Source organism: Orycteropus afer, unplaced genomic scaffold (genome assembly GCF_000298275.1).
Source record: "Orycteropus afer afer isolate SDZICR_OR568_19922 unplaced genomic scaffold, OryAfe1.0 scaffold00055, whole genome shotgun sequence".
NCBI classification, from domain to species: domain Eukaryota; kingdom Metazoa; phylum Chordata; class Mammalia; order Tubulidentata; family Orycteropodidae; genus Orycteropus; species Orycteropus afer.
The window spans coordinates 7,368,635-7,379,070 of record NW_006921642.1 but is presented as its reverse complement, the minus strand read 5'-3'; positions in this window follow the sequence as shown (position 1 = coordinate 7,379,070).

The following is a 10,436-nucleotide window of genomic DNA, read 5'->3' as shown; positions in this document are numbered from 1 at the left end:
GATGGCCACACCTCTGTTCACCAAGTGGGTGTGGGGTATAAGAGTAACAAGGGGAATGTCGTACCTTTTCAGTCACCCAGGTTCCGGAGTGTCCTTGGGGTTACTAGCAAGCAGAACCTGTTCTTAAGCTCCTGGAATCTGGGAGAGCACTGTCTCCTTAAACATCCAAAATGGTCAAGCCAGGAGTAAACATCCACAGCTCAGCCCACCTTCCTCTTTGCTGTTGCTACGCCTTTTATTCCCCAGCCACCAGAGCAGTCCTCCCTGCAGTCCCTGGCTAGCAGGGCTGATTTTTAGGTTAATTCTTAGTTCCTACCACCACTTGGCAATCTCCAAGCTGTCTGTGCCATCAGGATCACTCAGAGTAGCCACTGCCAGACCACAGATCCGTATGTCTCCTTTTTTGGTATTTCCTTGCAAATTCTTCTACTAGTTGGTGTTTAGGCCACTTCTGTATCTTCTCCTCAAGGCTCAGGAGTCCAGGTTCTCCTTTTCTTTGTTGAAGAGGGTCTGTGCAGTCTTTCTGCCTATTCTGCCATCTTACCAGAACTTCATATAGATAGCTCTTAAAAGAGCAGGATACTCAGGACAGACAGTTTTCACTAGTTAAGCTAAACTATTAATTGGTTTTAAGAAGACTAAAGGGTATTTTTGGTTTAAGGTTTAAGGATTATCTCAGGACAATAGTTGCAGGGTTCACTCATCATCTATGGCTTTAGGAAGTCTGAAGTCCATGAGAATTTAAAATTCTGTTCTATATTTTCTCCCTTTTTATTGCTTTTGATCAGAATCATTCTATATACTTTTTGATCAAAATGCTCAGTAAGGATAGCCAGGTACCATCCAGTTCTTATCTCATGGCAAAGGATGCTGTTGTTCATGGGAGCAATTAGTCAAACATTCCATATCCTCTTCCTATTATCATTGACTCTCTTTCTTCTTTTGTTCTTCTAAGTGAATAAAGACCAGTTGTGTCTTGGATGATCATTTGCAAGCTCTTAAGGCCTGAGGCACTACACATTGAACTCAACAAGTTATTAGGCTGATTACCTAAGATGTACCATGAAACGATGATTCTAAACCTTCAAACCAAGAAACCATATCCCATGAAGTTATTACTTGTAGCCTCAGCAACTACTCTTTTTTTTTTAAATCATTTTCGTAAATATGTCTATGAGCCTTATAAAAATTTTAAATTCAATTTATGTTGTAACAACATCAAGACACATAATATTTAGTTTATAGTGCAAGACCATCTATAATCTTTTTTTTTTTTTTTTTTTAATCTTTCCCACTAGTACAGCATCTAAAACCATAGATCTTAAAACATGATATGTTCTTGTTAGGTGCCATCAAGTTGGCTTCAAGTCATAGTGACCTTATGCACAACAGAATGAAACAATGCCCTGTCCTGAGACAGTCATCCTCACAATCTTTGCTGTGCTTGAGCTCACTGTTTCAGCACTGTGTCAATATATCTTGTTAGGGTCTTTCCCTTTTTTGTTGACCATCTGCTTTACCAAGCATGATATCCTTCTCCAGGGACTGGTCCCTTCTGACAACATGACCAAAATAACATGAGACAAAGTCTGGCTGTTCTCACCACTAAGGTGCATTCCTGTTGTACTTCTAAGACAGATTTGTTCATTCTCCTGGCAGTCCATGGTATTTTCAGTATTCTTTGACAACACTGCAATTCAATGGCATCAATTTTTTTTTTTTTTTAATCTTCCTCATTCATTGTCCAGCTCTCACATGTTTATGAAGTGATTGAAAATATCACAGCTTAGGTTAGGTGCAGCTTAGATTTCAAAGTGATATTTTTGCTCTTTAACACTTTAAAGAAGTCTTTTGCAGCAGATTTGCACAGTGCAATAAGTTGTCTGATTTCTTGACTGCCGATTCCATTGGTGTTGATTGTAGACCCAAGTAAGATGAAATCACTGAAAACATCCATCTTTTCGCCACTTATTGTGATGTTGCTTATTGGTCCAGTTACAAGGATTTTTGTTTTCTTTATATGGAGGTGTAATCCTGAAGGCTGTAGTCTTTGATGCAGTCTTTGATCTTCATCAGCAAGTGCTTCAAGTCCTTTTCACTTTCAGCAAGCAAGGCTGTGTCATCTGTATATCGTAGGTTGTAAATGAGTCTTCCTGCAATACTGATGCCACATTCATCTTCATAGTACATCTTCTTGGATCATTTGCTCAGCATACAGATTGAATAAGTATGGTGAAAGGATACAATCTTGACACATATCTTTTCTGATTTTAAACTACTGAGAATTCCTTCATTCTGTAGGAATAATTGTCTCTTGGTGTATGTAGAAGTTCCTCATAAGCACAATTAAATGTTCTGTAGCTCCCATTTTTTACAATGTTATCCATAATTTGTTATTATCCACATAGTGGAATATCTTTGCATAGTCAATACAGCACAGGTAAAAACCTTTATGGTGTTCTTTACTTTCATTCAAGATCCACCTGACATCAGTAATGATATTCCTTGTTCCACACTCTCTTATGAATCTGGCTTGAATTTCTGGCAGTTCCCTACAGATGAATTGCTGCCACTATTTTTGAATTCTCTTCAGCCAAAATTTTCCTTACATGATATGGTTGATAATTTATGCATTCTGTTAGATCATCTTTCTTTGGAATGTGAACAAATATGGATCTCTTCCAATTGGTTGGTGAGGTAACTGTCTTTCAAATTTCTTGGCAAAGATAAGGGAATGCTTCCAGTACTGCATCCGTTTGTTGAAACATCTCAATGGCTATTCTGTCAATTCCTGGAGACTTGTTTTTCACCAAGTCCTTCAGTGCAGTTTGGACTTCTTCCCTTATTACTATTGGCTCTTGATCGAATGCTACCTCCTGAAATGGTGGAATGTCAACCAATTCATTTTGGTATATGAACTTTCTGTATTCCTTCCATCTTCTTTTGATGCTTCCTGCATTGTTCAACATTTTTCTGACAGAATCCTTCAATATTGCAACTTGAAGCTTGAATTTTTTTCTGTTCTTTAAGCTTGAGAAATCTCAAGTATGTTCTTCCTTTTGGGGTTTCTAATTTTAGGTCTTTGTGCAATTTCATTATAATACTTTACTTTATCTTCTTGAGCCACCCTTTGAATTCTTCTGTTCAGCTCTTTCATTTCACCAGTTCTTCCATTTACTTTAGCTACTCTACATTCAAGAGGAAGTTGCAGAGTCTCTTCTGACACCCATTTTAGTCTTTTCCTTCTTTTCTGTCTTTTTAAATGACCTTTTGCTTTCTTCATGTATAATGTTCTTGATGTCATCCCACAACTGGTCTAGTTTTTGGTTACTGGTGTTCAATATGTCAAATCTCTTCTTCAGATCATTTCTAAACTTAGGTAGGATATAATCAAGGATGTATTTTGGATCTCTTGGAGTTCTTTTAATTTTCTTCAGCTTCAACTTGAATTTGCACATGAGCAATATGACTGTTCCACAGTCAGTTCCTGGTCTTGTTTTGACTGATGATATTGAGCTTCTCCTTTGCCTCTTTCCACTGATGTAGTTGATTTGATTCTTGTGTATTCTATCCGGTGAGGTCCACATGTATAGTTACCATTTATGTTCTTGAAAAAAATGTATTTGTAAAGAATAAGTCATTGTTCTTGCAAAATTCTATCGCATGATCTCTGGCATCATTTCCAACAGCAAGGCCATATTTTCCAACTACTGATGCTTCTTCTTTGTTTCCAACTTTCACATTCCAATTACCAATAATTGTCAATACATCTTGGTAGCATGTTTGGTCAACTACAGACTGCAGAAGTTCGTAAAAAAAATCATCAATTTCTTCATCATTGGTTGGTACATATATTTGAATAACTGATATTAACTGGTCCTCCTTATAGGTTGTGTTAGACTAGGTTCTCTAGAGAAGCAAAACTAGTAAAGCTTATATATATATATATATATATAGAGAGAGAGAGAGAGAGAGAGAGAGAAAGATAATTTTATCTTAGGAAAATGTCTTGCACACTTACAGAAGCTGGCAAGTCCCAAGTTCTCGGATCAAACATCAAGCTGGAGGCTTTTCCCAACTCATGCAGCTGCAGAAGCTGATGAGGTCAAGGTTGGCAGACAGTATACTGGCTGTTGACTCCAGTGAATGACGAATCCAAGATCTCCAGGCTGAATGGTGGATGGTTCGCTCACAGACAGTTGTAGGCAGCACAACAGAATCCCAATGCACAGAAGTGTGTTTCTTTTCCTAGGATGTCCATAAATATACTGGAAGCAGGCCACACCCCTAGCGAAACTCCCTTTCAATGGATTGGCCGCTCATGCATCTGATCCCATCATTGGAACAACCACATCACAACTGCTTAAACCACACAGAATTGTGGTCCAGCCAAGTTGACACACAGCTCCAACTATCACATAGGTGTATGGATATTATCCTATCACTGAAAGCATTGTATTTCAAGATCACTCTCACTCACTGCTGTCCAGTTGGTTCTGGCTCATAGCGACCCCTCCTTGGGTTTCCAAGGCAGTATTTCTCCAGAAGTAGATCATGCAGTCTTCCTTCTGAGGAGTGTCTGATGGGTTTAAACCACCACCCTTCTGGTTAGCAATCAAATGCCTTAGGCACTACACCACTGGAGCTCCTGTACTTCAAGATATATCTTGAAATATGGTTTTTGACAATGATTGCCGAGTCTTCAGTTTGTTATTCCTGGCATAGCAGACCATAGGACTATCTGATTCAAAATGACCAATACCAGTCTCTTTCAGCTCACTAATATCTTCAATATTGACCTTTATGCATTCCATTTCATTTTTGACAACATCTAATTTTCCTAGATTCATACTTTCTATATTCTACATTCTAATTATTAATGAATGTATGCAGCCATTTTTTCTCATTTTGATTTGTGCCCCATCAGCAAATGAAGGTCCTGAAAACTTTACTCTATCCATATCATTAAGGTTGACTCTACTTTGAGAAGGCAGCTCTTTTCCATTGTATTTTGAGTGTCTTGCAATCTGAGGAGCTCATCTTCTGGCACTATTTCAGACAGTGTTTCACTGCTACTCATAAAGTTTTCCAGTAATATATCAGATAATATTTCACTGCTATTCAGAAAGATTTCAGTGGCCAACTTTTCAGAAAAGGATAGCCCCATCCTTCTTCCTAGTCTGTCTTAGTCTGGAAGCTCAGCTGAACCTTGTTCACTATGGGTAACCTTGCTAGCATTTGAAATATTGGTGGCATAGCTTCTAGTATCATAGCAACAAGCCAGCAGAGTATAACAAACTGACAGATGAGTGGTGCAAAGCATGTGTGGTAGTTAAGTTTGTGTGTCAACTTGGCTGAGCCTGATTGAGTGGCTAGACAGCTGGATGTTTTTATTTCCCACGGTGAGATTGGTAATTAACTCCATGCTGGAATCTCTTGGAGTGGATGAGTAGCTGCTTTAAGGATGTGGAAGAAACTTTGAGGAAGGCCTCCAGCCTTTTTGCAGCTTTAACTCTGCATGTAGGGTCATTGTTCAACAGCCTGCCATGGCCTGCCCATCTTGGGACTTCTTCTGGTCTTGATTAATGGCCTGCAATGTTGTTTGGTAACATTGGGACTATGCCTTTTTACTTGTCAACCTTGAGCTTGTCAGTCTCAGCAGCCAGCAGCTGTCTGAGTAAAGAAAAGCCTCTAGCTTCAGTGGGCCAGGAGTAGGAGGCAGAGCTGAAGCCCAAGGTTGAGGAGCTTTCACCCAGTCCCTAGAGCCTGGCACTTTGAACTCGGACATAAAGCCTCTAAACTGTAAAAGAACAAACTCCTGTTTGTTCAAGCCATTCCCATTTGTGATATATTCCATTAGAGTGGCACTAGGTACCCAAAACAGCATGGTATAGGTAGCTTCAATTTTTGGTCTCATAATCTTCTCCCTAATCAATCCATATTCCATATTTTTATGATTGGAGAGTAGTTCACAAAGGTTTGACTATAATCATTATTAAATCACAAATTCATTTATTTAAATTCATTGTGAAAATCATCCAAATAAACTAAAAAGAATTAATAGTGTAGCACTCTGGATTTTACTTCCTTTTTTCTGGAACTGTTATTATGAATAAGGAGCTATGGTGGCACTGTGGTTAAGGCACTGGGAGGCTAACCAAAAGATAGATGGTTTGAACCCACCAGTTGCTCCATGGGAGTAAGATGAGGCAATCTACTTCTGTAAAGATTTACAGCCTTGAAAACCTCATGAGGGTCATTATGAGTCAGAATTGACTCAGTGGCAGTAGGTTTGGGTTATTATATGTGGCTTTCTGACTCAGTTTTCAATAATACATAGCCACTTGCAGGTTTTATAAATATTTTTTACCAAGCAGTCCCATGTGTGAATCTTAGGCAGTCACAATTTTCACGAAGGAGCACAATAATAAAGAAAAGTATGGCTCTGAAATTAAATTATTATGTTTTGAACATGTTATTTAGAAGATTTAAACATATCATAGTATTTTAAATATATCTTTTTAAGTCACCCGTAATTACACAGGAAAACAAAGCATTGTAGAAAACTGTCACCCTTTTCTAGACAACAAAATAACTGCTACATCTGCGCTTAGACCATGAAATAATTAATGCCTATGACTTCAACTTTGCCTTATATTCATGCAGGAATGTAACTATTCAACATTCATTCTTCCCTTGTTCTCTACTTCTGACTCATAGCAACCCTATAGGACAGGATTGTGATTTTGTCAGTTAAGATAAGATTGAATTTGCAAAACTTCCTAAAAGGTTTTGTTTCTTTTTGACATGATGTGGATAATTTTAGGAGCTGCCATGTTGTTATTTTTGTTGTGTGCTGTGAGTCGATTCTGACTCATGGCGACCCTATAGGACAGAGTATAAGTGACCCACAGGGCTTCCTAGGTTGGAATCTTGATAGGAGCAGATTGTCATGTCCTTTCTCCTAAGAGCTGCTGGTAGATTCAAACTGCTGACCTTCAGTTAGCAGTGAAGTGCTTAACGATTTGTGCCGTTAAGGTAACTTGCTGCCATATTAGATGTACCTATTAAAAATAACCCAGAATTACCAACCAGCCAACCCACTGTCATTGAATATCTATTGAATGTATTTATTTATTTTTTTTGTGTTACACTCTGTATCTTTGCTCCATCAAAAACCAAACCAAACTTACTATCTAGTCAATTCAGACTCATAGTGAGTGTTGTTGTTGTTGTTATGTGCCGTAGAGTCAGACCCGACTCATAGCGACCCCTCCTTGGGTTTCCAAGGCAGTATCACTATGGAAGCAGATTGCCCAACCTTCCTTTCGAGGAGTGACTGGTGGGTTTGAACCGCCAGCCTTCTGGTTAGCAGTCAAGTGCCTTAGTGAGTAGAACACCTCAATAGAGTTTCCAAGGCCATAAACCTTTACAGAAGCAGACTGCCTCAACTTTTTCACACATAATGTCTCCTGGGTTTGAACCACTGATCTTTCAGTTAACAGCCAAATGCTTTTACCACTGCACCATCAGAGCTCCCCAGAATTACCAGTTAAACTAAATTATGGGCCATGGATAGATTAGTACATTCATTAGTGGATGGATTGAATGTTACTTTTAATTAAATAGTACCCAAAACCCAAACCCATTGTCGAATTGATTCTGACTCATAGCAACTCTATAAGACAGGGTAGAGCTGCTGCATAGGGTTTCCAAGGGTGTAAATCTTTATGAAGCAGACCGCCTCATCTTTGTCAAACATTTTGTGCAAAGCAGCTGGTGGCTTTGAACTGCTGACCTTTTCAGTTAGCAGCCAAGCACTTAACCACTACCCCACCAGGGCTTCAATTAAATAATAAAATACTTGAAAATCATTACTAATTAATACTATTTGTGTGGAATCAACTTCTTAAGAGAGTGATGTTTGACTATATACCAGTAAACGCTTAAAACAAAATAAAAGGATTGTCTTGCTCTAAGATCAACCATTGCCCATCACTACTCCTTCTGTATCTGGTGTTTAGCTTTGAAAGATCACTGTCAACCTTCTGCTGAAATTGCCTTTTTGATACATACCCTGCATTGGTGGTAGAGTGTGACTTACAAAAGTGCTCTGAAATGTTGTTGACTCTTTTACTTCTGGCAAGAAATCCTTTAATCGGATGTTTACTCCAATTACTCCAAATAGAACTTAACATATTCTTTCTAGTTTCGGGGAATTTAAGCCCTTCCTGGGGCCTAACAAAATCCTTCCAAAAGCTCTGGCTTCCTGTCCTGTCTTATCTTGTCACTCAGCAAAACAGTGGGGAAGAAAACCAACGTGGAGTCACAGGCCCACTGTGATCCTGCAGGATAGATTCTTTTTTCTGTATTCAGCAAGAGTTTACATAATTATTCTAGTTTCTAATATTCTGCTAATATTCCACCTTTCAATGCTTCTGTAGGTAGTTGAGGCATAATGTTTTTGCCAAATTGCTTTAATGTATTTCCACAAGAGAGAAAAGGCTATCACACCTTGAATTATTTACATACAATGCATATATTTATCTGGCATATAATGTAGGATAAGATATTTTAGGACATAGTAATCTCCTCATCATGATTGAAAGAGTACATCCTATCATTGGGTGCATATTCCAGGCCAGTTTATCCTTTTGTGAGGCTGTAGTTTATGGTTAGAAATGAGGTAGACCTTAAGAAGGTCTACCTTAGACAATCCTCAATCCCTGAAAATTTTTTGTATGCAGAAATGATCTACAAAAGTATAATTGAATTTACTTTTAAAGAACTCTATTGGGGAAAAAAAAAAAAATGTCTTATTGAAACTTAGTCACAAGTTTTAGACACGTTGTCTTTGAGGTTTATGAGGAAACAGAGTTGGGAGTCTCACATACTAAAATAGCCCCTTAAAGTCTTATGTTTGTAGAAATGGGTCAGTTTAACCACATTTGTTGTTGTTGTTAAATGTATTTTGACTCATGGAAATCCCATGTGTAGTAGAATTGCTTGATAGGATTTTCAAGGCTGTGACCTTTCAGAAGCAGTTTGCCAGGCCTTTCTTTTGAGGTACCATTGAGTGGGTTCACTGCCAATCTTTCAGGCAATAGTGGAGGGCTTCACCATTTGCACTAACTAATGTGAAAGAATTTTAAATAAAGAGTGACTTGTCTATTTTATCTACTTGAAAAGAGGCTGAAGAAATTCAAAATGTCATGATTATTAAGATAGATTTGACAGATTATATTGAAGTGGGATCTTTTCCTCTTTTTTTTTTCTGTTGTGATACAGTTTATTCCTAACACTGAACAAGCATCAAGTAGCTGCAATAATGGGAAATCAAATATGCATCTTTATATGAAAAGCTTGGACAGTTTTGAAGCACAATGAGAAAATATCATTATAGCAGTAGAGCTGACATCATTGGTGGCTTTGTTGTCATTAGAGTTTGAGGAAATGGGGATGTGTGGAAAAGAAAGTAAAATTTGATATGCACATCTATTGAATTACTCAGGTCAATTAATTTCATAGACATACTCTGTCTTTCCTTGCATTTTGATTCTAATGTCAAATAATTAATCTAAAAAAGGAATGGAAAATCAAAAGAAGCAAAAACAAAGGTCTTAAGTGAAGGGGACCATGGTGAGTCACCTAGATAGAAGGAATTTTCTCCTCTCTTTGCACAAAGGGTAGAAAATGTACTGTTTCCTCTGGAATCTGCCAGTTGCCCTTTGGATTCCAACTCATGGTGACCTCCATGTGTGTCTGAGTGGAACTGTGCTCCACAGTGTTCAGTGGCTGATTTTTCAGAAATAGATCACCAGGGCTTTCTTCCATGGCACCTGTAGTTGGACTCAAACTTCCAACCTTTCAGTTACCAGCCAAGTATGGCATGGTAACTGTTTACACTACTCAGGGATTCCCAGGAATCCATGTAAGCCTTGAAATAATAAGTCTCAGAAAGATACAACAAATTGTCTGAATTTTCCACATCCACCCTGGTACTCCCCTCTACCTCCCTGTACTATATATAGTCCCTGTTCTCACCCCACCAACTCCAAATAAGAACAAACAGTCAGTAGAGACTCTGAAAATTCCTTATCAATGGTTAGTCTGCATTGAATCACTTTTCCTTTTTCAAACAGCAATTTTATGCCTGGCCTTGTTTGACACGCTCAAAAGGACCAGTGAACTGAAGGAGAATAATTTGTACTTGAGAGAACAGTGCTTGCGCCTATAGGTTTGTGATGGTTCTTGGGACTTGAGAAGCTTCTCCTGGTGGAGGAATTGGGTGAGGAAAGGCAAAGGGCTCTGCTTTGTTTGCAGGATCATCTATTTGCAGGATCATTTTCTTCATAAGCCAACCGAAAACAACCAGAGGAGGCGCCCAGTCATGTTGCTTTAATTTCAGGCTGTTTTTAATTTTTGGAGAACTAAAA